Raw genomic sequence first — 26,878 nt, forward strand, 5'->3', positions numbered from 1 at the left:
GCAAAATTTGACCTTGATAATTTACAGAAAGTTTAGATTAATAATTCCTAACAAAATGGCATTAACACATTTTGAAATTTGTTTCGAAAGCGAACATTTTGAATTTATCCTCCAAGAACAGAGGTTATTGAATAAAAAGAAATTGAATTAATTAAAATTAGGTTCTGAAAAAAAAATATATTGTAAACGATTACAGAGGATGGAGAAGACGAGTTGAATTCCTCAGTTTGATTGAGGATTCGAATGCTTTATGGTGAGAAAAGGGGTCGACAGAAATAATGTACACAGAAGTAAAAAAAAAAAAAAAAAAAAAAAACTAGATATAGATTGATAACCGAATTTTGTTGTGTCCCTGAGATTGATATCTTTGATTCGTACTAATTTGCTAAAGGAAGACCAATCTAACACAGTTAGATAGTTACAGATACTAACCCAACCTCTTTTTATTGATTTTTCTTTTAAATAATAATAATAATAATAATTCTATTAATAATATGTACTAATAATACTAATAATAATAATAATAATAATTCTTAATAATAGTAATAATAATATAACAAATCAAATGCATCAAATTTCATATTATATTTTATATATAGTATTATTAATAACACTAATATCAATATCCATATTTTATTTTAAAAATAATGAAAGTAATAATAATAATAATATTAGTATAACAAATATATTTTTAACTTGTAACCACATTTAATATCTTAATACTACAATTTATTAATTATGTAAAGTTTAATATTTATATATTATATATAATTAAATTCTTATACATTTCCATATACATATAATCATGATCACATGTAGAAATCATATATATTTATATATAGATTTATTTTAATTTACAATATAATTATTTTGTAACTTATCTTATATTTTTAATTCAAATGTTTAAATTACTTTTTATAATTTCAAATTATAATGTAAACTTACATATATATATATATATATATATATATATATATATATATATATATATATATATATATATATATATATATATATATATATATATATATATATATATATATATATATATATATATATATATATATATATGTATGTATGTATATATATATATATATATACCTATTTATTTACAAACAATTGTTCGTGAATCGTCAGGCATGGTCGGAGGGTAATTGATTACATGAATATAGATTTCAAAACTTTCGAGACTCAACATTAAATATTTTTGCTTATCGTGTCGGAAACATATGAAGATTAAAGTTTAAATTTGGTCGGAAATTCCCGGGTCATCACAGTACCTACCCGTTAAAGAAATTTCGTCCCGAAATTTGAGTGTGGTCGTCATGGCTAACAATAAAAATGTTTTCATGACGAATATGAGTCAATAATTAAAGTTTTATCACCATCAGGTGATTTGAATAAAAACAACTAAATTATTCGAAGCGTACGAGTGAAATTATCACAAAAGATTGAAATAGGATAAGTAAAGATTCGTAGTAACTTTTGACAGAGTCAGGGTTGAATTTTGAAAGTAAGATGCATCTTAACTTTTGACGTAGTCACGATTGAATTTAGAAAACAGGATGCGTCTTAACTTTTGACGTTGTTTTGGTTGAATTCCAGAATTTAAGGGATTTGAAGAAAATCTTCGAAATCTAAAAGATTTGATTCTTCTGCGAATAAGGAAATTTAGATTTCTATAATTAAATGCGGTGATCTGCCTCGATTATTCTCTCTGATATTTCCACTATAAATCAAGCTCTTCCGTTTCATTATCCCCATCATTCCTATACTTTCTTTCTTAGTTCATATATCCAAAAGATCGTAAAAATGCTTCATCCTATTCTAATCCTTGATATTTTCTAATATCGTTTCTGTCATCCTTCTTTTCAATCTTCCATCAGAAAAATCTGTTTACTTCTATTATTACCTAGGGGTGATACTATTCTTAATTCCACCGTGTCTTTATATTACTATTCGTATTAATATCCACAGTTTGTAACTTCCGTGTTGTTATTGGGCTTTATATTTTCTCTTATATTTTGAAGCTCTTTGCCTTTTTATTATCCTCCCGACCTCTAGTAAAGCAAGTAACGGTCCAGAATTCGTAAGTATGGAATTTTGGATAAACATCACGTTCTAAATATGAAAGAATGTATTAGCACGATTTGATTGATCAAATTACCAGAATCACTGAGAATAGAACTATCAAGAATATACTTTCTTGATATGTTCAGAAGTTAAGCAATATGAAAGAGTTATGTAACATGGCACGTGATGACGTTATAATCTGTGAATCATCATGTTCCATTTAGAAACTCAGCATGACTTACTGTAATATAATCACGTTGATCAAGTGTCATTATATTATACTAACTCATGCATCAGTTCCCAACACTACTTCAAAACATTCGTATTTTAAACTCGAAATTTTACAGAATATAGAAACTAACAGTTTCTATATGATGTAACACTGATAGCACGAAGAGATTAATGATTTCAGATAAGAATAGTTATGAAAATATCTTCAGAAATATGAAGGATATTTATAATGAAAGATACGATGATATCTTGGAATTTCTAATATCGATGGATGATGAAGAAGATTTGTCCGTAAGGGTTTAGATTCGGAAGCAAGGTATTCGCTAAAGATTTCATCAGGAACAGAATCATTTGAATTCTTTGAAGTCAAACTTATTCTTTGTGATTTGTCCACAGCTTCCTTCATAGGTTAGCATAATCCGCTTTTCGGTACTAAATTTTCTATTGAATGTTTCCAATATAATGATACACAGGAAGCATGAAGAGGTATATAATTTCGGACGAGAATATTTATGAAAATATCCTCAGAAATATCGAAGATATTGATGATGATATTTTGGAATTTCTAAGTTCGATGGTTGATGAGGAAGATCTTCCGCAAGATTTTAACATGAGTACAGAGCAAGATATTCGTTGAAGGTTTCATCGGATCCAGAATTACCTGGATTCTTTGAATATATGGTATGGTCCTTGTATTTGTCCTTGGTCTCCTTCGTGGTTAGCTCAATCCGTTTTCCAGTTCCAACTTTTCTGAGCTTTTCCAACATACTATTCTTTATCATCAAACTTCCAATGATTAAGGGCGTTTATGGTTGTCTATGGTTTCTACTGCTTCATTCAGCTTTTTCAACATTCAGAGTATTGATTTGTGACCGAGTGCTTTTTAGAATTTCAGAATGAGAGATCATAATTCTAAGAGATAAATGTCATACATATAACCATTGATGTAGATATGCAGTGAGTTTTCAAAGTACTGATTGCTGATTCCCGGTAATTGGTATGGTAGTTCTCGTTACAAGATGCGGATGAGTATATGATAGGGTTTCAAGGAATAAATATAATGATTTGTCAGAGAGGTTTAAGCCAAGAAGCAACGAGGGTGCTGGTACGTCTACTGGTAATATGGTAAAATATGAAAGGTTCCCCGGTAACGATAAAAGAGCACGTATATATATCAAGGTTATAATAAGGTTGTTTTGAACGGAAAATCGAAGTTGATTTGGTGGAGCTGTGACAAAATTGGCTATTTTGAAGAAGAACTGCAAAGTTATTTTGGGTAATAATAACACTAAAGGAATTAGCATAGCGATGTGTTAAACGTTTACTCAGTTTCCGAGAGTTTTTCAGGTGTATAACTATATGCATCAATCTTTTCTTCCGTAGATGAAGTGCGGTTGGTTCATCCTCTTGATTGAGGTGTTTTCAAGAATCACGAAAGGTTTGAACGCAGATTGTAATCATTAAGATACAAATGGAATTTAAGATGAAATCAAGTGGCAAACTTGAAGAATTATTTAGTTTCATATATTATAATCAATATTTTAATTCATTTTAATTGTCCAATGTTATTAGTCTATAGTTGACAGTCCAATAATTCATATATAATTTAATATATAATATTCGAATTAATTAATACGTATCGTGACCCGTGTACATGTCTCAGACTCGATCACAACTCAAAGTATATATATTATTATAGAATCAACCTCAACCCTGTATAGAGAACTCGATCATTACTGCATATAGAGTGTCTATGGTGATTCCAAATAATATATATAGATGTGTCGATATGATATGTCAAAACTTTGTATACGTGTCCCGATATTTAAAGTGCGTAAAATAAATACAGAAATTAAATGACGATAAATAAAATGCGTAAAGTAAATAACAGAAATTAAATAACGATAAATAAAATTGCGAGAATTAAAATTGCGATAAAATAAATTGCGATAAATAAAATGTAATATGGAATTAACAGTTAGCTAGGAACAGTTAGCTAGGATTTTTTAGCGTGGTTTCTTAACAAAATTTCATATTGTCAATTAATCTGTTTCTAATCAATTTTTATTGTGTCCATTATTTCTTCATTATGCCACTTGTTGGATTCTGATAGATCAAAATCCAAATATGAAATTGAATTTGAATGAAAATAGTTATTCTTTGGTGAACGGATACGTAAATCGGTGGTTGTAAATAGGATAGTAAATGATCGTTGAATCAATTCCGAAGAATGTACAGTGTAACTTATTAATGTGAAATCTAAATACTCCTCGGGTATTACCTACCCGTTAAAATATTTTCACCATTAATAGTTTGTACAAAAGAATTTTTAATTACAATCTTTATGAAAACATATATACGTATATATTTTCTTCAGATGTAATCATGAATTTAATGAGTTAATGTGATATTGATCTCATTTGATTTATCATTAGAACAAGAATATATAATTTCTAAAACATTAGAGATTACATAATCGCCATGTCGAACGAAAATAAAATAGATAGAACGATACGTAGAACAATGATTATACTTGAGGTATAGAATGAGATGTCGAAGCTGGTGATGCGGATGTTGTTGTTGGTGGTACTAGTGTTGTTGGTGCTAAGGTTGGTGATGTGACTGGTGTTGGTGATACTGCTGGTGTTTGCAAACTGTGTACCGTGCTCTCTAAAGTTAACACTCGAGCTCGGAGTTCTTTAACTTCTTCTACTAACCCTGGTTGGTTATCAATGTGAGGTAGAGATTGGATATCTTTCCTAGTTCCATTAATGGTAGTCTCAAGACGAAAAATTCTGGCAAAAAGGGTATAAACGGTGTTGCGAACAGGTTCGCCAGTGAGCGGGTCGAGTACTCCAAGGTTAGGTGGTAGATTTGATTCATGATATGGAGTACCTTCTTCCCTTCTCCATAGGGTGAGTATGTCGCGAACCCACCCCCATTTTCTCCAGTAATCACAATAGTTGATTGATTGATGTGCTCCTGTCACGCTGTCTTCGGAGTCAGAGGAATTTGGTCGATTCGTAGAGGCCATCTTACGCGATCTCAGGAAAGATTTTTGATATGAATAGTTTAGTGATAGTAATTGATAGTTGGATGGTATTCTCAATGCATAATTTACATAGATATATATAGTACCAGGATCCCTTAAATTGAGGAGAAATTTACGAGAGATATCAGGCAAGGTCTACAGTAACAGATACGCCAAGATATGAATTGTCAGATACGCTAAGATATGAATTGTTAGATACGCTAAGATATGAATTGTCAGATACGCTAAGATCTGAATTTTTGTCTATACACTATTCATGCAGTCAATGCAGTAAAACGTGTCTAGACTAAGAATAATGAGTAGGTAATTTCCTAAGGATGATAAGCAGATGATTTTCGACACAAAATGATAAGCAAAACTTTGGACATGCAGACACGGTCAAAGTCCAGACTCACTAAAGCATCCTAACGACTTATCAGTTAGACACACTAATGCAGACCTGGTTCGCTACAACCACCACTCTGATACCAACTAAAAGGACCCGTCCTAATCCATCTGGACGAAGTCACCAACAACTGGTTCCATTGTGATGATCGACTCCAAATACTGTCTTTAAAATGAGCAAATGCACAGCGGAATGTTTCTTTCATACCTGAGAACAAACATGCTTTCAAGTGTCAACCAAAAGATTTGTGAGTTCATTAGTTTAACATAAATAATTCATTTCATAATTTTAATAGACCACAAGATTTCATATTTCCATTTCTCATAAACATACGTCCCATGCATAGAGACAAAAATATCATTCATATGGGTTGAACACCTGGTAACCGACATTCACAATATACGTATAAGAATATCCCCATTATTCCCGGATCCTCCTTCGGACATGATATAAATTTCGAAGTACTAAAGCATCCGGTACTTTGGATGGGGCTTGTTGGGCCCGATAGATCTATCTTTAGAGTTCGCGTCAATTAGGGTGTCTGTTCCCTAATTCTTAGATTACCAGACTTAATAAAAAGGGGCATATTCGATTAGATAATCCAACCATAGAATGTAATTTCAATTACTTATGTCTATTTCGTAAAGCATTTATAAAAACAGCGCATGTATTCTCAGTCCCAAAAATATATATTGTAAAAGCATTTAAAAAAAGGAGTAATGAAACTCACCATACTGTATTTTGTAGTAAAAATACATACGACTATATTGAGTAACTGAACAATGCAGGGTTGGCCTCGGATTCACGAACCTATATCATTTGTATATATTTATTAATATACATAATTGTAATCGAAACATATACATTTATTAGTTACATCCTTTTTATATTAATGGTATATATTTGTTTCATATGTTCATTTTGTATATAAAAATATTAATTTTTGTTATGTCATATGTTTTAAATATATCATTTGTATATTAATAATAACAGTAGCCAAAATAATATTAGTAGTGGTAGAAATGATAATAATTATAATACTTAATATTATTAATTAATGTTAATAATTCTGTTAATGATAATAATATTGATGTTAATAATTATAGTTGTAAAAATATTAATTTTACTATAAATGATAGTTATGATAGTGATTTTAGTAATTACATAATAACAATACTTGTGATGATACAAATAATAATATTTATGTTAATATTAAAATTTCTATTATTTATAAAAGGATACTAATACTAATATTGATAGAATGATACAAAATTCTAATTTTAATGATAATAATAATAAATTTTTATTACTTTCATAATATTAATAATAATGATCATAATCATAATTATAATGATGATAATAATAATAATAATAATAATAATAATAATAATAATAATAATAATAATAATAATAATAATAATAATAATAATAATAATAATAATAATAATAATAATAATAATAATAATAATAATAATAATAATAATAGTTATACTAATTATAATTGGAATAATAATAATTATTATAATACTAATAACACTAATACTTAATACAAATGCTAATAATATTTAGTGGTATTACTTAATAATAATTAGAATGATAATAATAATAATCCTATTATAAATGTTAACATAATAATAACAAATTATAATAACAATAGCAATAATAATAACAATAATGAAAATAAGAGTAATAATAATAATAATAATAATAATAATAATAATAATAATAATAATAATAATAATAATAATAATAATAATAATAATAATAATAATAATAATAATAATAATAATAATAATAATAATAATAAATAGAACCTTTGAAGACTTGCTTAAAAAAGAAAATGCGGTTGCCGGGGTTCGAACCCGAGACCTCTAGCTCACCCACAACCACTCTTAACCACTCGACCAACATTTTTTTCTGATATATTATTCGTTATATTTATATATGAACCGTATAATTTAATATTTGTTCTTCATCCTCTTCAAATCCAAATCGACTCAGAATCAAGCATACATGTTAATCAATTACCTAAACGTTTTCAGGACTTTCATCCAAAGTAAAATTAAACCATATAAGCTCTCAAATTAATTTAAAACAAAAAAAACAAAAAAAAAAAATAAGCTGCTACTGCAGTCGCTAAAAAGAAAAAAATAATAAATCGTGATTTTGCGTTCTGTAATGTTATGGACAATTGTTATAACATAAGTTATATTTCAAAACACTGATAGAAACTTTGCAAACCATCAATTGGTCCTAAATCATAAAAAAAACTACGAATTCCTTCAAGAACACATTGGTTTGACTTTTTGAAAATAAACTTTGACCTCCAAATTGAAACTCGATATGCAAAATTTGACCTTGATAATTTACAGAAAGTTCAGATTAATAATTCCTAACAAAATGGCATTAACACATTTTGAAATTTGTTTCGAAACCGAACATTTTGAATTTATCCTCCAAGAACAGAGGTTATTGAATAAAAAGAAATTGAATTAATTAAAATTAGGTTCTAAAAAAAAATATATTGTAAACGATTATAGAGGATGGAGAAGACGAGTTGAATTCCTCAGTTTGATTGAGGATTCGAATGCTTTATGGTGAGAAAAGGGGTCGACAGAAATAATGTACACAGAAGTAAAAAATAAAAAAATAAAACTAGATATAGATTGATAACCGAATTTTGTTGTGTCCCTGAGATTGATATCTTTGATTCGTACTAATTTGCTATAGGAAGACCAATCTAACACAGTTAGATAGTTACAGATACTAACCCAACCTCTTTTTATTGATTTTTCTTTTAAATAATAATAATAATAATAATTCTATTAATAATATGTACTAATAATACTAATAATAATAATAATAATTCTTAATAATAGTAATAATAATATAACAAATCAAATGCATCAAATTTCATATTATATTTTATATATAGTATTATTAATAACACTAATATCAATATCCATATTTTATTTTAATAATAATGAAAGTAATAATAATAATATTATTAGTATAACAAATATATTTTTAACTTGTAACCACATTTAATATCTTAATACTACAATTTATTAATTATGTAAAGTTTAATATTTATATATTATATATAATTAAATTCTTATACATTTCCATATACATATAATCATGATCACATGTAGAAATCATATATATTTATATATAGATTTATTTTAATTTACAATATAATTATTTTGTAACTTATCTTATATTTTTAATTCAAATGTTTAAATTACTTTTAATTTCAAATTATAATGTAAACTTACATATATATATATATATATATATATATATATATATATATATATATATATATATATATATATATATATATATATATATATATATATATATATATATATATATACCTATTTATTTACAAACAATTGTTCGTGAATCGTCAGGCATGGTCGGAGGGTAATTGATTACATGAATATAGATTTCAAAACTTTCGAGACTCAACATTAAATATTTTTGCTTATCGTGTCGGAAACATATGAAGATTAAAGCTTAAATTTGGTCGGAAATTCCCGGATCATCACAACATAGATTATATCTTCTTTAAATTTCGACGAAAAATTATTTTAAGCAGTTAAATTGATAGACATCCAAAATTTTCTGGTTCGTAGTAATAGTTGGATTTGTTAGTGGCGAGTTGTGGGCTTCCGATTTAAAGGGTCCTGGCTACCTGCTGCATCTATTGGCTATTCGAAACGTGGGCAAAATCAGAAAAGTCTACCAATTTGATAACTTATATAATTTTTATCTTTATAACTAATAGGATATTTAGTGAATGCACCGAGCAAAACGTTCACCACCTTTCATACGTTCACCACCTGTAACTCGATCAAGACATCTAGCCAACATTGTCGCCGTTGATTTTTCTTTAGAATCGTCATCTAGTTGACCAAGTACTCCAATTCAAATTTCCGATAATCCATTTTTGGAACCCGATTTCACAATTGAGAACCTGGAGGATATTCAAGGACAATTCAGATATCCTGAACCACTAATCATTCCTCCGGAACCACAAATTACACATCCAGAGATTGTCGAGGAAGAAACCATTAAATCATAATCCTTTAGTGATTCAGATTCAATAAATTTAATTATGGAAGTAACAGAACCTCTAAGTATGGAAGACCGAATGAGATCCACACGCAAGGGCCAAGGTCACGCCATTATTAAGCCAGACATTAATGCGCCAGATTATGAAATCAAAGGACAAATCCTACACATGGTAACTAATCAATGCCAATATAGTGGTACGCCAAAAGAAGATCCAAACGAACATCTTCGAACCTTTAATAGGATCTGTACTCTATTTAAAATCAGAGAAGTTGAGGATGAACAGATCTATCTCATGTTATTTCCCTGGACTTTAAAGGGAGAAGCCAAAGATTGGTTAGAATCGTTACCTGAAGGGGCGATTGACACATGGGATGTTTTAGTTGAGAAATTTCTTAAAAGATTCTTTCCGGCATCTAAAGCCGTAAGACTTCAAAGAGAAATTGTTATGTTCGCGCAAAAGCCAAATGAAACATTATATGAGGCATGGACAAGATTCGGAAAGTTGTTGAGAGGATGTCCTCAGCACGGTTTAGAAACTTATCAAATAGTACAAATATTCTACCAAGGTGCCGACGTTTCTATATGAAAAGACATCGATATAGCAGCTGGAGGTTCCATTATGAAGAAAACCGCAACTGAAGCTTAAAAAATTATTGATAACATTGCTTCCCACTCACATGAGTGGCATCCAGAAAAAGACATCGTTAGATCATCTAAAGCGGCTAGAGCCGATTCTAGCCATGACTTTGATTCCGTTTCCGCAAAAATAGATGCTTTCGAAAGACGAATGGAAAAGATGACTAAAGATATTCATGCAATACGAATCAGTTGTGAGCAATGCGGTGGACCACACTTAACGAAAGATTGTCACATTGAGCAAACGATGGAACAACGTGAGAATGTTTCCTACATGAACCAAAGGCCGGAAAATAATTATCAAAATAATTATCAACCGCCAAGGCCAAATTTTAATCGAAATCAAAACATTCTTTACAATCCAAATGGACCCAACAATAACTCGTACAACCAACAAGGTCCGAATAACCAACCAACTCAAAACAACACTTTCAATCAACAAAGACCTAGCTTGTATAAACCACCGCAACAAATCGAAGAGAAAAAGTTAAATCTGGAAGAAATGATGGCAAAGCTAATGGAATCTCAAACATAATTTATTACATCTCAAACCCAAACAAATAAGAGGTTTGATCAATCATTAAGAACTCAACAAGCTTCCATTTTGAATCTAGAAAAACACGTAGGTACTCTTGCTAGCATGATGAGTGAGAGGGAACAAGGAAAGCTACCGAGTGATACTAAAGTAAATCCTCGGAATGAGAATGTTAATATGGTTTCAACAAGTTCTGAAAAACCATCATCAGAAGATGGGAAGGTTTTCGATGTGAGTAACAATGAAGAAGTTACAACACCACCACCACCCGAGTATGTAAAGCCAGTGGTGGCACCATACAGACCACCCATCCCGTTTCCAAGAAAAGGAGTTGAGTATGAGCAAGTAATAGGTAATAAAGTTTGTGATACCTTTGGAAAGAATAAGAAGAATAAGAAAGTGCAAGAAACAAAAATCGTAAAAATAAATCAGGTGAAGACAGTTCCACCAAAACTTACACCCAAGTTGGGTGATCCAGGTGAATTTATTGTTCCTTGTCAACTTAGTGATTGTGTCATGTATGATGCACTAGCAGATTTAGGTGCAAGTGTGAGTGTTATGCCTATTTCATTATATAAGAGATTAGGAGTAGGTGAGTTAAGTCCAACGGAAATGTGTGTTCGACTCTTTGATCAAACCATTAGGCACCCAACTGAATTTTTGTTTTGTAGGTTTTATATGAAATTAATTTGCATTTTTAAATTTAATTTTTGTGTGATTTAAAAAAAAAAAACAAAAATTACTTTATTTCATTAAGTTTAAAAAATGATTTCTAAAATTCATCGTAAGTTGAAGACTAGGTCATGGAACCGAAATTGCTTTACCCGAGGGCGGGGCGAAAAATTTTGTTATCATTATTTTTAATTTTATTGATCTAAAGTATAGCAAAAGACTTAAAAATCTTTGCTTTTAAAACAATCGCTTTAACGACAAATTTTAAATTTTGTCGAGGGACATACCGAAACTACCTAAAGTAAAAGGAAACAAAATTTTAAAAAATTATTCATTTAAATTGTTTTAATAAATAAAGGTTTTATAAAATATATATATATATATATATATATATATATATATATATATATATATATATATATATATATATATATATATATATATATATATATATATATATATATATATATATATATATATAATAAAAATATTATATATGTTTGTAGTTTATCTTATGTACAAAACAGGGTAAAACATCGCACTTTCAAAGACTGACATTAAGTTCAGCAAAAGGTAATAATTTTAACGACAAGACGTAAAATATCAAATGTGATATATAACAAGTTGTTTGCAAACTCGGTATTTTTAATCACTTTTCTACACTAATCACCCTCATGAATTTAAATTTTTACTGATTTCTTGCAAATGAGGGCATTGCAAGATCTCAAGTGTGGGGAAGGGTTATAAATTCTCTCGGGTTTACACTTAGTTTAATTGCCAAATTTTATGAAAATTTGAAAAATTTTCAACTAAATGAGTTCAAAATCATGTTTATACATATTTATGAACGATAAAACTAGATGTTAATGCCAAAATTATTGTTACCTCGGAGAGAACATAAATGGAGAAACAACCCAAAACGATTGAATTCATTTAAAATGGAATAGAAGAGAATAAAAAGGCAAAGAAAAGAAAAAATACAAGCTAAGTATGGGAAGAATTTACCAAGTTCTTTGAAACATATATCACATATTTGGTACAGATTATTGTAGGCACTTTTGCTTTGGACTAAACTAATTAGTTTTACTCGATTTATTGTAATACCTTTGAAAGAATAGATGGATCTACACGATGAATCAAATCCATCATTAAAAGGAAGTAAAGTCTTCCAAAAAAGACACCCACTTCTTGATTTAGGTCAGGAAGTTGTCGTCCAGACCAGCTGTAGGTTGACGAAAAATCTAGAAAAGTCATCTCTAAAATCAGCAGGAAATCCACGGACCTCAGTATCAAATAGGGTCACCATATGGTCAGACTTATCCTAACCATGAGAGGATCTGTCTCGTAAAATGGGAAGGGCACCGTGCAAATTAGCTTGATAAGACTAATGAATCAGACCCCCAGAAAGGATAATCTCCTTAAAGATTAAAAATCAGCTTTTAAGCCTGATATTACTCAATCCTTGAGATTGACTTTAAAGATTGAGAATTACAAACTCATGGAATTCGATGATATCTAAAATTGAGCTTGAACGAGAAAATATTTTGATCAAAATAAAACCGATTTGTTTTCTGAAAACCAATTTTTAATGCGTTCATTACCACTGAATGTAAAATCTTAAGAATTCACCTGAAATTCATTAGGTCACCTGAACCAAATCGGGTGTCAACCGTAAGAACGGTGGTTGCATAGTATGGTCAAAGACAGGACCTTGTGCCAGACCGAAAAATTATAGGGTGATCTTTACTATTGCTCCTACAAAGGATAGTAATTGCATCTGATACGTTTTAGACCATGAACATCTGCATGTCATTAGACATTGCCTTAACAGTTGCTTGTTCAACACTTTCCTTTACAACCGAACGGTAGTTTACCGAAAGGTAATATACGGAGCAAGTATACTGGACGTGTGCTTTCCTAATACAAGGTTAGCAAATGGGTGACACAAAACCACAAGTTTTGAGCTAAAATTTTGAAATCTGAGGTAACGACCCGGATTTTTCCGATAGTATTATACTTACGAGATAAATATTTACATAAATTAAACCTTACTAACATGATAAGCAATCTAAATTGTTGAGACTTATGTTTTTGAAAAGAGTTTTACACAACGTTTGACCGTCCAATTTGACCGATGATATCACGAACTATATAACATACGATAATTATACGTTTGTGTATATATATGTATTTATATATATTTAACATGATCTAAGGATGGTTTAACATCTCATTGTGTACTAATAACAATGAGTTATAAGTATACTTTGAAACTACTAACTTAAATTTTCAAAATGATAACTATACGTAACGTTTTTTTTACATAAATACTTATAACTTATTATGCTTATACATGTATCGTATAAATATGTATTTATTCACTTTTAAAGGACTTATATACATAAAACAATGTAAGTATATTTACAAAATATAGCTATATTGGATCTGTTTCTTCAAGATTTTTACAAAGTATATCTAGGGTATATGTACCCGAATCATACCGAGCTTCTATACGTATTTACTATTAGTATATACACATCAAATCAACATTCTAATCAACCATGTTACTGCCCTAGATATGAGGTAATTAGGGATTGGAATCTAGCTTAGATTTTTATACAAAATTACAAACAAAAATCTTGTCTTTGTTCCCTATTAACCACGCCACCACCACCATTTATACCCCCATCCATTTTCAATTTTTACTACATCATTTCTCTAGCTAGGAACACACACTTACAAGCCTCATGCATCCCTAAGAAATCCAGCAAAAATTCTCTCAAGAATCACCTTAATAACCACCATATCAAGATCAAACAAAAATACTACAAAATACTACTTCCATTTCAAGTTTATGTCCTAAGTTGCTTCCAATCTTCAATCCAACTCCACCACTCTTTTGGTTCTAGGATTTTTCTCATCTCTTACAGTAACTTTGTACAAGTAACTTGAGGTAGTAACCTTATTCATAACCTTATTCGATTCATATTTATATAGCTATCTTATTTTGTGTTGTAAAATTTTAACAACAAGAACATAGTTTGAATGATTTCAAACTTGTTCGCAAACTAAATAGATTCTTCTAACTTAACTTTTAAAACACTTCAAGACCTGTAATATATCATAATGATATGCTAACTTAACAAGATATAACTTGGTTTTACAAAGAACACCTTAAAAACTGGATCTACGTCGCCGGAGTGCAACCGGGGGCTGTTTTGGGTTGGATAATTAAAAACCATCTTGAACTTTGAATTGGAAGTTCATGTTCTGGAAAAATGATATTTCTTATGAATAGGTTAACACATAAAAATTTCATGGTTTAACTCAAAGTGTAAGTATTTTTAGAAAAATGATCATTAAATGTTGTTTTTATGATGGAAAATGATCACTTTCATAAGTTTCACCAAAGTTTGACCTATAACCTGTGATTTTGAATATAAACTAAGGTATTTCAGTTCATATTCTTAAAATTTGACTCGATCTAAGGAAGTGGTGCCAACCAACAAAAACGGAGTTGTAATGAAGAAACTACGACTAAAACAAGATTGGGTATCCGAAGCTAGTTTAGCTACGAAAATATTTGGAGAAAAAGTAAATTAATCATATCTTTTCTAATTAATATGATATTTTATATATAATTACTTATGATTTGATTTTATATATTTCAGGACTACCCGTAAACAACACGAGAAGATTAATCATAAGACCTCATGATTGTACGCAATACGTCATTTGACAACACGGTACTTTATGTACGCAACACGTCATTTGACAACATGGTACCATGGGTCGAGATTAATTCTGATCAATACGAATACAATAGGGTCTTTATTTATTTTATTGAGCAACTAATTGTGAACCATTAACAACAGACTGCCAACTACGGACTGAGAAAATATTAAAAGTATTATAAGTATATATATACATATATATATATATATATATATATATATATATATATATATATATATATATATGTAACGATTACTTGAAAAGAAAATATGTTGATATATTATATATATGGTTAGGTTCGTGATATCAATTGGAGACCAAGTCATGTTATATATCTTCAAGGAAAAAGTGAGTATATAGTCCCACTTTTAAACTCTAAATATTTTGGGATGAGAATACATGCATTTTATGATTTACGTTATGGACACAAGTGATTAAAAATATATTCTACGTTGAGTTGTACCACTGGAATATTTCCCTGTAGCTTGGTAACTACTATTTACATAGGTATGGTAAACGCGAATCCTGTTGATAGATCTATCGGGCCTGACAACCCCAACCGGACTGGACGACCAGTATTCAACGGTTGCACAGTACTTCGTTTTGGTGACTACACTTGGTACGGTGTAGTAAGATTTCATAATAAAGGGAATATGTGACGTTGATTAAATGTTAAGTATGGTTATCAAGTGCTCAACAACTTAGAATATTTTTTATTAAAACGTTTATATATGAAATCTTGTGGTCTATATTTATAACGCTGCCGGCATTAAACCTATATCTCACCAACTTTATGTTGACGTTTTAAGCATGTTTATTCTCAGGTGATAACTAAAAGCTTCCGCTGCAACATGTTGAATTTAAGCAAGATCTTGAGTATGCTATTTGTGTCAAAAATAAAACTGCATATCGAAGAATTTGTAATGTAAAATACGTTGGAAATCGTGTTGTTATCATTACATGTAAAATTTGTAAGGCTAAGATTATCGCTAAACGATAATCATTATTATGTTGTTTAAACCTTGTATTTGTAATAAAAGCTATGGTTTGTATTGTAAAAAGGAATGCAGTTTTTGAAAAACGTCGCATATAGAGGTCAATACCTCGCGATGAAATCTTATGTTATTGTATTCGTCCTTATGGTTAAGGTCGGGTTATGACATGTGGTATCAGAGCGTTGGTCTTATAGAACCAGAAAATTTGCATTAGTGTGTCTTATCGAGTTTGCTAGGATGCATTAGTGAGTCTGGACTTTGACCGTGTTTGATTTCGAAAACTATTGCTTATCCTTGTTGGTTAAAAAAATTAATATGTAAATATTATGTGGTACTAACGTGCTAGTTGTTATGTGATAGATGTCTGGCTTAGAACTTGTTATCACATTCAGCGACTCCGAACCAGAATCTTCAGATGGTGTTCCAGTCATTAACCTGTCCGATGATGAAAACGATACCTTTGGGGAAGACTCACAATTTTCGGATGAATCAATTGAAGAGGAACTGGAAAGTGATCCTGAGGAGGAAGAAATACAGGAAATTACGAAAGACAAGTTCGAAAGAGGAAAGAAACGAAAGGCAACTGAATTGGAAAATCCAAATCCCGAGTTTAGTAAGGATGTTGTGGCACCAACTCCACCAGACACTTCCACCCCTATTCCCGCTATTCCTATTAGTTCTATCCCGGCATCCAATTCTTCAGCCCCTCAGCCAAAACGCAGGGAGACAGTCAAGATAACCTATAAGCGATTTCTTTGAACACAAACGTTTTGGGTTAAATGATGCGCTGTTGTTTTAAACCATGGGATCATATAACGTTTTGTATAATATTACTAGTGTGGTTTGCTTAATGTTTGATGTAAGATAAGCATATGTAAAATAGTGAAGTGTGAAATGCAATAATTTTCCATGGTTGAGTATTATTTGGGTGATTGTAATTGATTTCTGTACTAAGCTATTAAGTATGAACTTTAACGGGTAGGTACTACCCTAGATATAATTATAAAACGCTAATAAGAAGAAAAAGTTTTTATAATAATAACTGGTTCATATTATTAATAAGCTACGATGTACTGTAAATACATACTACATCTATAATATTCCATGTGAATAATTATTTTTCTCATTCTTATTGAAGATTATGGCGCGATTGAACCGAATGACGGAACAAGAAATCGAGGAACTCATCAATCAGCGAGTGGACGACAGAATGTTATGGGTCGAGGCTACGAGAGGTGCTGCAGTTAACCCAAATCCTAGTGTGGGATGTACTTACAAAACTTTTCAAGGTTGCAAGCCCTCATCATTCAGTGGAACAGAAGGACCGGTCGGTTTAACCTGGTGGATCGAAAAGATTGAGTCTGTGTTTAAAATCAGTGGTTGTATTGAGAAGGACATGACCAAGTATGCATCGTGCACCTTACAAGATAGTGCACTCATGTGGTGGAAAAACTATGTGAAGGCCGTAGGAGGAGATGTAGCTTATGATACTCCTTGGAAAGAATTCAAAACAATGCTAATCAACAAGTATTGTCCAAGGAACGAGGTTAGGAAGTTGGAAGCTGAATTACGAAGCCTGAAAGTTATTGGTACTAAACTCACCAACTACAATTAGCGATTCATGGAATTAGCTTTGCTATGTCCCGAATTGGTACCAACCGAAGAACGGAAGATAGAACTGTACAAAGATGGTTTGCCTAAAAATGTCAAAGCAAATGTTACAGCATCGAAACCCAAGACTATTCACGAAGCCATCACCATGGCAAACGAGTTGATGGACTAGATTATTCTGGATAAGATCACTGATGTCAAGACATCAGAAAACAAAAGAAAGTGGGAAGGTAATCAACAATCCAACAAGAAACAAGAAACCACGCAAGGTGCGGGTAGTGGTTCAAGCTCTGGTTACAAAGGACGAAATCCTTTATGTAACAGATGCCACAAACATCACTCTAGTTATTGTAATGTGGTGTGCGAAAATTGTAATCGAAGGGGTCATCTTGCTGAAGATTGTAGGATTCCTGTTACAAATACCAATGGCACCAAGACTCCTGCCACCAATGCAAATAGAACTGCCTTGGCCACTGTTACCTGTTATAGGTGTGGGAAACAGGGTCATTATAAGAGCCAGTGCCCGAATCCAGAGAAGAATAACTGATCTGCACGTGGAAGAGCATTTATTATTAATGCTAGAGAGGCGTGTGAAGACCCGGAGCTTGTTACGGGTACGTTTATCATTAATAACTTATCAGCATCTATTATATTTGATACTGGTGCCGATAGAAGTTACATGTGTAGAGACTTTTACGCTAAATTGAATTGTTCATCATTACTTCTAGATGCTAAGTACATGATTGAGTTAGCTAATGGTAAACTAATTAAAGCCGATAAAATTTACCGTGATTGTAAGATAAATTTAGTCTGAGAAACATTCAAGATTGATTTGATACCCATAGAATTAGGAAGTTTTAACGTAATTATCGGCATGGACTGGATGTCCAAAGTAGGAGTCGAAGTAGTGTGTGCTGAAAAGGTAATTCGCATTCCCCGAAAAGATAACTCAATGATAATGATTTACGGAGATAAAGGTAACCCAAACCTGAATCTCGTTAGCTGTTTGAAAGCTCGAAAGTGCTTAGAAAAGGGATGTTATGCCATCCTAGCACATGTAAAGAAAGTTGAAGAAAAGGAGAAGAATATTAACGATGTAAATGTAGTAAGAGACTTTCCCGATGTATTTCCAGAAGAATTACCGGGACTAACTCCTTTCAGGTCTATAGAATTTCAAATAGATCTTGTACCAGGTGCTGCACCGGTTGCCCGTGCTCTATATAGACTTGCACCGTCCGAGTTAAAAGAACTTCAGAGTCAGTTAAAAGAATTACTGGACCGTGGATTCATACGACCAAGTACTTCACCGTGGGGAGCTCCAATTTTATTTGTTAAAAAGAAAGATGGATCTTTTAGGATGTGTATAGATTATCGTGAATTAAATAAGTTAACTATCAAGAATCGATATCCACTACTGAGAATTGACGACTTATTTGATCAGCTGCAAGGATCATGTGTGTACTCGAAAATCGACTTAAGATCGGGCTATCATCCATTACGTGTCAAAGAAGAAGATATTTCGAAAACTGCTTTTCGGACACGCTACGGTCATTACAAATTTTTGGTCATACCGTTTGGATTAACGAATGCACCAGCTGTATTCATGGACCTTATGAATCGAGTTTTTAGTCCGTATATAGATAAGTTTGTTATCGTTTTCATTGACGATATTCTTATCTATTCCATGAGTGAGTAAGAGCATGAGCATCATTTAAGGTTGGTATTAGAATTGTTAAGAAAAGAACAGTTATACGCCAAATTTTCTAAGTGTGCGTTTTGGTTGAAAGAAGTGCAATTTCTTAGCCATGTTGTTAGTAGCAAAGGAATTCAGGTTGACCCAGCTAAAATTAAGTTCATTGAAAAATGGGAGACTCCTAAAACACCAACGCAGATACGCCAATTTTTGGGTTTAGCTGGTTATTATAGAAGGTTTATTCAAGATTTTTCCCGAATAGCTAAACCATTAACAGCGTTAATGCAAAAAGGGAAGAAGTACGAATGGACTTCTGAGCAGGAAAGTGCATTTCAATTACTGAAGAAAAAGTTGACTACAGCGCCTATTTTATTGTTACCAGAAGGGAACGATGATTTTGAGATATATTGTGACGCTTCGCGACAAGGTTTTGGTTGCGTCCTTATGCATCGGAAGAAGGTTATAGCATACGCATCCCGACAATTGAAGATTCACGAGAGGAATTATACGACACATGATTTAGAATTGGGAGCAGTAGTGTTTGCATTGAAGATATGGAGAAACTATTTATATGGGGTTAAATGCACTGTGTTTACTGATCATAAAAGCCTTCAACATATTTTTGATCAGAAACAGCTGAACATGAGGCAACGTAGGTGGGTCGAGCTGATAAACGACTATGATTGTGAGATTCGCTATCATCCCGGGAAAGCGAACGTGGTGGTCGATGCTCTAAGCAGAAAGGAACGGGAACTAATTCTAGTACGAGCGATGAACATAAAAATTCGTATGAATCTCAACTCACAAATCAAAGAGGCTCAACGAGAAGCTCTTACTAAAGAAAACATAGGAAATGAAATAATGAAGAAGTATGAGAAGCAACTCGTTATACGGGAAGACGGAATTTGATATTTTGCAAACCGTATTTGGGTACCAAAGTTGGGTGGATTAAGGAAGTTGATATTGAACGAGGCACATAAGACAAGACACTCGATACATCCTGGAGTTGGAAAGATGTATCAAGATCTTAAGACGCATTATTGGTGGCCTAATTTAAAGACAGACGTTGCAACATATGTTGGGGAATGTTTAACTTGTTCCAAAGTTAAAGCAGAACATCAGAAGCCATCAGGGTTACTTCAATAACCAGAAATCCCAGAATGGAAATGGGATGGTATTACCATGAATTTCATCACAAAGTTACCTAAGACTGCCTGAGGTTATGACACCATTTGGGTAATAGTTGATCGTCTTACCAAATCTGCACATTTTTTGCCTATAAAGGAAACGGATAGAATGGAGAAACTATTACGACTGTACATAAAGGAAATTGTTTCAAGGCATGGAATACCTATTTCCATTATATCCGATCGTGATAGTAGATTTACATCAAAGTTCTGGCAATCACTACAGGAGGCTCTAGGAACTCGTTTGGATATGAGTACCGCATATCATCCGCAGACTGACGAGCAGAGTGAAAGAATAATTCAGACTCTTGAAGACATGCTCAGGGCATGTGTGATCGATTTTGGAAACGGATGGGATAAATATCTACCATTAGCAGAATTCTCGTATAATAATAGTTACCATGCGAGCATTAAAGCTGCACCATTCGAAGCACTGTATGGAAGGAAGTGTAGATCCCCTATCTGTTGGAATGAAGTAGGAGATCGACAATTAACTGGTCCCGAGATCATACACGAAACGACTGAGAAGATAGTACAAATCAAGGAGAGATTGAAAACAGCCCGTAGTCGCCAAAAGAGCTACGCCGATGTCCGAAGGAAACCACTAGAGTTTCAGATCGGTGACATGGTTATGCTAAAGGTTTCACCTTGGAAAGGTGTAATACGTTTTGGAAAAAGAGGTAAACTGAACCCAAGGTATGTAGGCCCGTTCAAGATCATCGAATCGGACCGGTAGCTTATCGACTCGAGTTACCACAACAAATCGCCGGAGTACATAATTCATTTCACGTCTCAAACCTCAAGAAATGTCTTGCAAAGGAAGATCTCACCATTCCTCTTGAAGAAATTCAAGTCGACGAGAAACTACAATTCATAGAAGAACTAGTCAAAATCATGGACCGTGAAGTTAAATGGCTCAAGCAGAGCAACATACCAATTGTTAAGGTTCGTTGGAATGCTCGAAGGGGTCCCGAGTTTACTTGGGAACGAGAGGATTAGATGAAACAAAAGTACCCACATTTTTTTCCCGAGAACGTAAAATAGGTACAATTTTAAAATTTCGGGACGAAATTTATTTAACGGGTAGGTACGGTAACGACCCGGATTTTTCCGATAGTATTATACTTACGAGATAAATATTTACATAAATTAAACCTTACCAACATGATAAGCAATCTAAATTGTTGAGACTTATGTTTTTGAAAAGAGTTTTACACAACGTTTGACCGTCCAATTTGACCGATGATTTCACGAACTATATAACATACGATAATTATACGTTTGTGTATATATATATATATGTATTTATATATATTTAACATGATTTAAGGATGGTTTAACATCTCATTGTGTACTAATAACAATGAGTTATAAGTATACTTTGAAACTACTAACTTAAATTTTCAAAATGATAACTATACGTAACGTTTTTTTTTTACATAAATACTTATAATGCTTATACATGTATCGTATAAATATGTATTTAATCACTTTTAAAGGACTTATATACATAAAACAACGTAAGTATATTTACAAAAGATAGCTATATTTGAATCCTCGTTCCGTTTCTTCAAGATTTTTACAAAGTATATCTAGGGTATATGTACCCGTATCATACCCAGCTTCTATACATATTTACTATTAGTATATACACATCAAATCAACATTCTAATCAACCATGTTACTGCCCTAGATATGAGGTAATTAGGGATTGGAATCTAGCTTAGATTTTTATACAAAATTACAAACAAAAATCTTGTCTTTATTCCCCATTAACCACGCCACCACCACCATTTATACCCCCATCCATTTTCAATTTTTACTACATCATTTCTCTAGCTAGGAACACACACATACAAGCCTCATGCATCCCTAAGAAATTCAGCAAAAATTCTCTCAAGAATCACCTTAATAACCACCATATCAAGATCAAACAAAAACACTACAAAATACTACTTCCATTTCAAGTTTATGTCCTAAGTTGCTTCCAATCTTCAATCCAACTCCACCACTCTTTTGGTTCTAGGATTTTTCTCATCTCTTATAGTAACTTTGTCCAAGTAACTTGAGGTAGTAACCTTATTCATAACCTTATTCGATTCATATTTATATAGCTACCTTATTTTGTGTTGTAAAATTTTAACAACAAGAACATAGTTTGAATGATTTCAAACTTATTCGCAAACTAAATAGATTCTTCTAACTTAACTTTTAAAACACTTCGAGACCTGTAATATATCATAATGATATGCTAACTTAACAAGATATAACTTGGTTTTACAAAGAACACCTTAAAAACTGAATCTACGTCGTCGGAGTGCAACCGGGGGCTGTTTTGGGTTGGATAATTAAAAACCATCTTGAACTTTGAATAGGAAGTTCATGTTCTGAAAAAATGATATTTTTTATGAATATGTTAACACATAAAAATTTCATGGTTTAACTCAAAGTGTAAGTATTTTTAGAAAAATGATCATTATATGTTGTTTTTATGATAGAAAATGATCACTTTCATAAGTTTCACCAAAGTTTGACCTATAACCTGTGATTTTGAATACAAACTAAGGTATTTCAGTTCATATTCTTAAAATTTGACTCGATCCAAGGAAGTGGCAAGTTGAACCAACAAAAACGGAGTTGTAATGAAGAAACTACGACTAAAACAAAATTGGGTATCCGAAGCTAGTTTAGCTACGAAAATATTTGGAGAAAAAGTAAATTAATCATATCTTTTCTAATTAATATGATATTTTATATATAATTACTTATGATTTGATTTTATATATTTCAGGACCACCCGTAAACAACACGAGAAGATTAATCATAAGACCTCATGATTGTACGCAACACGTCATTTGACAACACGGTACTTTATGTACGCAACACGTCATTTGACAACATGGTACCATGGGTTGAGATTAATTCTGATCAATATGAATACGATGGGGTCTTTATTTATTTTATTGAGCAACTAATTGTGGACCATTAACAACAGACTGCCAACTACGGACTAAGAAAATATTAAAAGTATTATAAGTATATATATATATATATATATATATATATATATATATATATATATATATATATATATATATATATATATATATATATATATATATATATATATATATATATATATATATATATATATATATATGTAACGATTACTTGAAAAGAAAATATGTTGATATATTATATATATGGTTAGGTTCGTGATATCAATCGGAGACCAAGTCGTGTTATATATCTTCAAGGCAAAAGTGAGTATATAGTCCCACTTTTAAACTCTAAATATTTCGGGATGAGAATACATGTATTTTATGATTTACGTTATGGACACAAGTGATTAAAAATATATTCTACGTTGAGTTGTACCACTGGCATATTTCCCTGTAGCTTGGTAACTACTATTTACATAGGTATTGTAAACGCGAATCCTGTTGATAGATCTATCGGGCCTGACAACCCCAACCGGACTGGACGACCAGTATTCAACGGTTGCACAGTACTTCATTTCGGTGACTACACTTGGTACGGTGTAGTAAGATTTCATAATAAAGGGAATATGCGACGTTGATTAAATGTTAACTATGGTTATCAAGTGCTCAACAACTTAGAATATTTTTTATTAAAACGTTTATATATGAAATCTTGTGGTCTATATTTATAACACTGCCGGCATTAAACCTATATCTCACCAACTTTATGTTGACGTTTTAAGCATGTTTATTCTCAGGTGATAACTAAAAGCTTCTGCTGCAACATGTTGAATTTAAGCAAGATCTTGAGTATGCATATTTGTGTCAAAAATAAAACTGCATATCGGAGAATTTGTAATGTAAAATACGTTGGAAATCGTGTTGTTATCATTACATGTAAAATTTGTAAGGCTAAGATTATCGCTAAACGATAATCATTATTATGTTGTTTAAACCTTGTATTTGTAATAAAAGCTATGGTTTGTATTGTAAAAACGAATGCAGTTTTTGAAAAACGTCGCATATAGAGGTCAATACCTCGCGATGAAATCATATGTTATTGTATTCGTCCTTATGGTTAAGGTCGGGTTATGACATCTGAAATCCACACAACCCACAAAAACATTTTGCAAACACCGGTGAAGGGTTATTTCAGAAAACTTATCTAGGGTAAAAGCTAGAATGAATTTTCAAAAGATCAAATATTTTTATAAAGATCCAATTTCCTTAAACGATCTAAATTTTCATAGTCATGTGGGACTGTAAACCACATCGTTACTATCATTATGTATACCACTGTATCAAAATCACTGATGTATAAAGTCTGAGAATAAAAAAGTGATTTGAGTGAAGTGTGATTTTATTTCAAGTTATGTATTGCTTGAGGACAAGCAACGCTCAAGTGTGGGGATATTTGATAATGCTCCAAATGAACATATATTTAGGCACAATATCCTTTCAATATGTAAAACTTTTAGTTGTAATTGTTCTATTTTATGTAATATTCGTTTAAATAAATAAGTGCGAAGATAAAAGAAGAAAACAACGATTTAAAGATGCAAATGACCAAAAAGCTCAAATGAACAAGATATAATTCAAGTGGTTCAATTTATTGATGAGAAACTTCTAAAAATTACAAGAGTACAAGCCGCGAAACACAAAGTACAAGATATCTCCGCGTACGAAAGGACGTTCGAAAATCCGAAACCGGGACCTGAGCCAACTATCAACGCGCGACGCAACGGACCTAAAATTACAAGTCAACTATGCACAAGAATATAATATAATATATATATAATTAATATAAATTATATATATTATATATATTTAAATAAAACGTCGGTAAACTAGAAAACAGAGTGATTGAGCTGGATCCATCTGGCCATGCGATCGCATGGCCTGGCTGCCTTATTCCCATGCAAATGCATGGCAGGGAAATGGTGGCCAAGTCTATAAATTCAGCATTTTTCGGACGAGTTTTACACACCATTTTTCATTCTTCCTCTGTAATCAAATACATATATTTATATTTATAATTTTAAGTTTAATTTTAAGTTTAATAATAATTGGGTTATTGTAAGAAATGTTTTACGGGTTTTAAAGTCGGAACTCTGTCCGTGTAACGCTACGCGATTAATCACCACTGTAAGCTATGTTCTTCCTTTTTAATTTAATGTCTCATAACTAAGTTATTATTATGCTAATTTAAATCAAAGTAATCATGATGTTAGACTAAATATTAAGACGGGGTTATTAGATTTTGTACCATAATTAAGGTTTGGACAAAAGACCGACACTTGTGGACATTGGACTATTAACTATTAATAGATAGGGGGTATTGTCTAATCGAATGACAACTCATTAGAATCTGTCGAACCTATCTTCAAATTAGTTAATCTAATAATTAATAAAATGATTATGTATGTTCTATTTAGTGACGTTTATACGACATCTTTTACGATCATTTAATTAATTATTCGGGTTGGGTAATTGATTATTCATTCTGATCAAGTGGGTAAATTAATCTTCATATCTCATTAAAATAGGGGTGAATTACATACAAGGATAATTGGTGTAATTGTTAACAAAGTATTAAAACCTTGGATTACACGCAGTCGATAACATGGTGTAATTATTAACAAAGTATTAAAACCTTGTTACAGTTCGAATCCCTAATTAGTTGGAATATTTGACTTCGAGAATAAGGTTAATTTGATGAGCATTTTATAATTATGACTGATGGACTATTATGGACAAAAACCAGATAGGTATCAAATAATCCAGGACAAAGGACAATTAACCTGGGTAACAATTAATTAAAATCAAAACATCAAACATCATGATTACGGAAGTTTAAATAAGCATAACACTTTTATTTTATATTTCATCGTACGTTTATTTACTGTCATTTTAATTACTGCAATTTACTTTATCGCAATTTAAATTATGTCATTTATATTATCGTCATTTATCTTTACGCTTAAAATATAAAATCGACAAATCGGTCAT

At 31.5% G+C, this 26,878-nt stretch overlaps 1 non-coding gene across 1 annotated transcript; it reads right to left on the reverse strand.

Annotated features, from left to right (window-relative positions):
• Window positions 1-10,248: 10,248 nt before the first annotated feature.
• On the reverse strand, window positions 10,249-10,355 carry LOC139878972 (small nucleolar RNA R71). The gene has a single exon (XR_011769830.1). It is a non-coding gene; the product is annotated as a small nucleolar RNA R71 (small nucleolar RNA).
• Window positions 10,356-26,878: the final 16,523 nt, after the last annotated feature.

Source organism: Rutidosis leptorrhynchoides, chromosome 11, assembly GCF_046630445.1.
Source record: "Rutidosis leptorrhynchoides isolate AG116_Rl617_1_P2 chromosome 11, CSIRO_AGI_Rlap_v1, whole genome shotgun sequence".
NCBI lineage: Eukaryota > Viridiplantae > Streptophyta > Magnoliopsida > Asterales > Asteraceae > Rutidosis > Rutidosis leptorrhynchoides.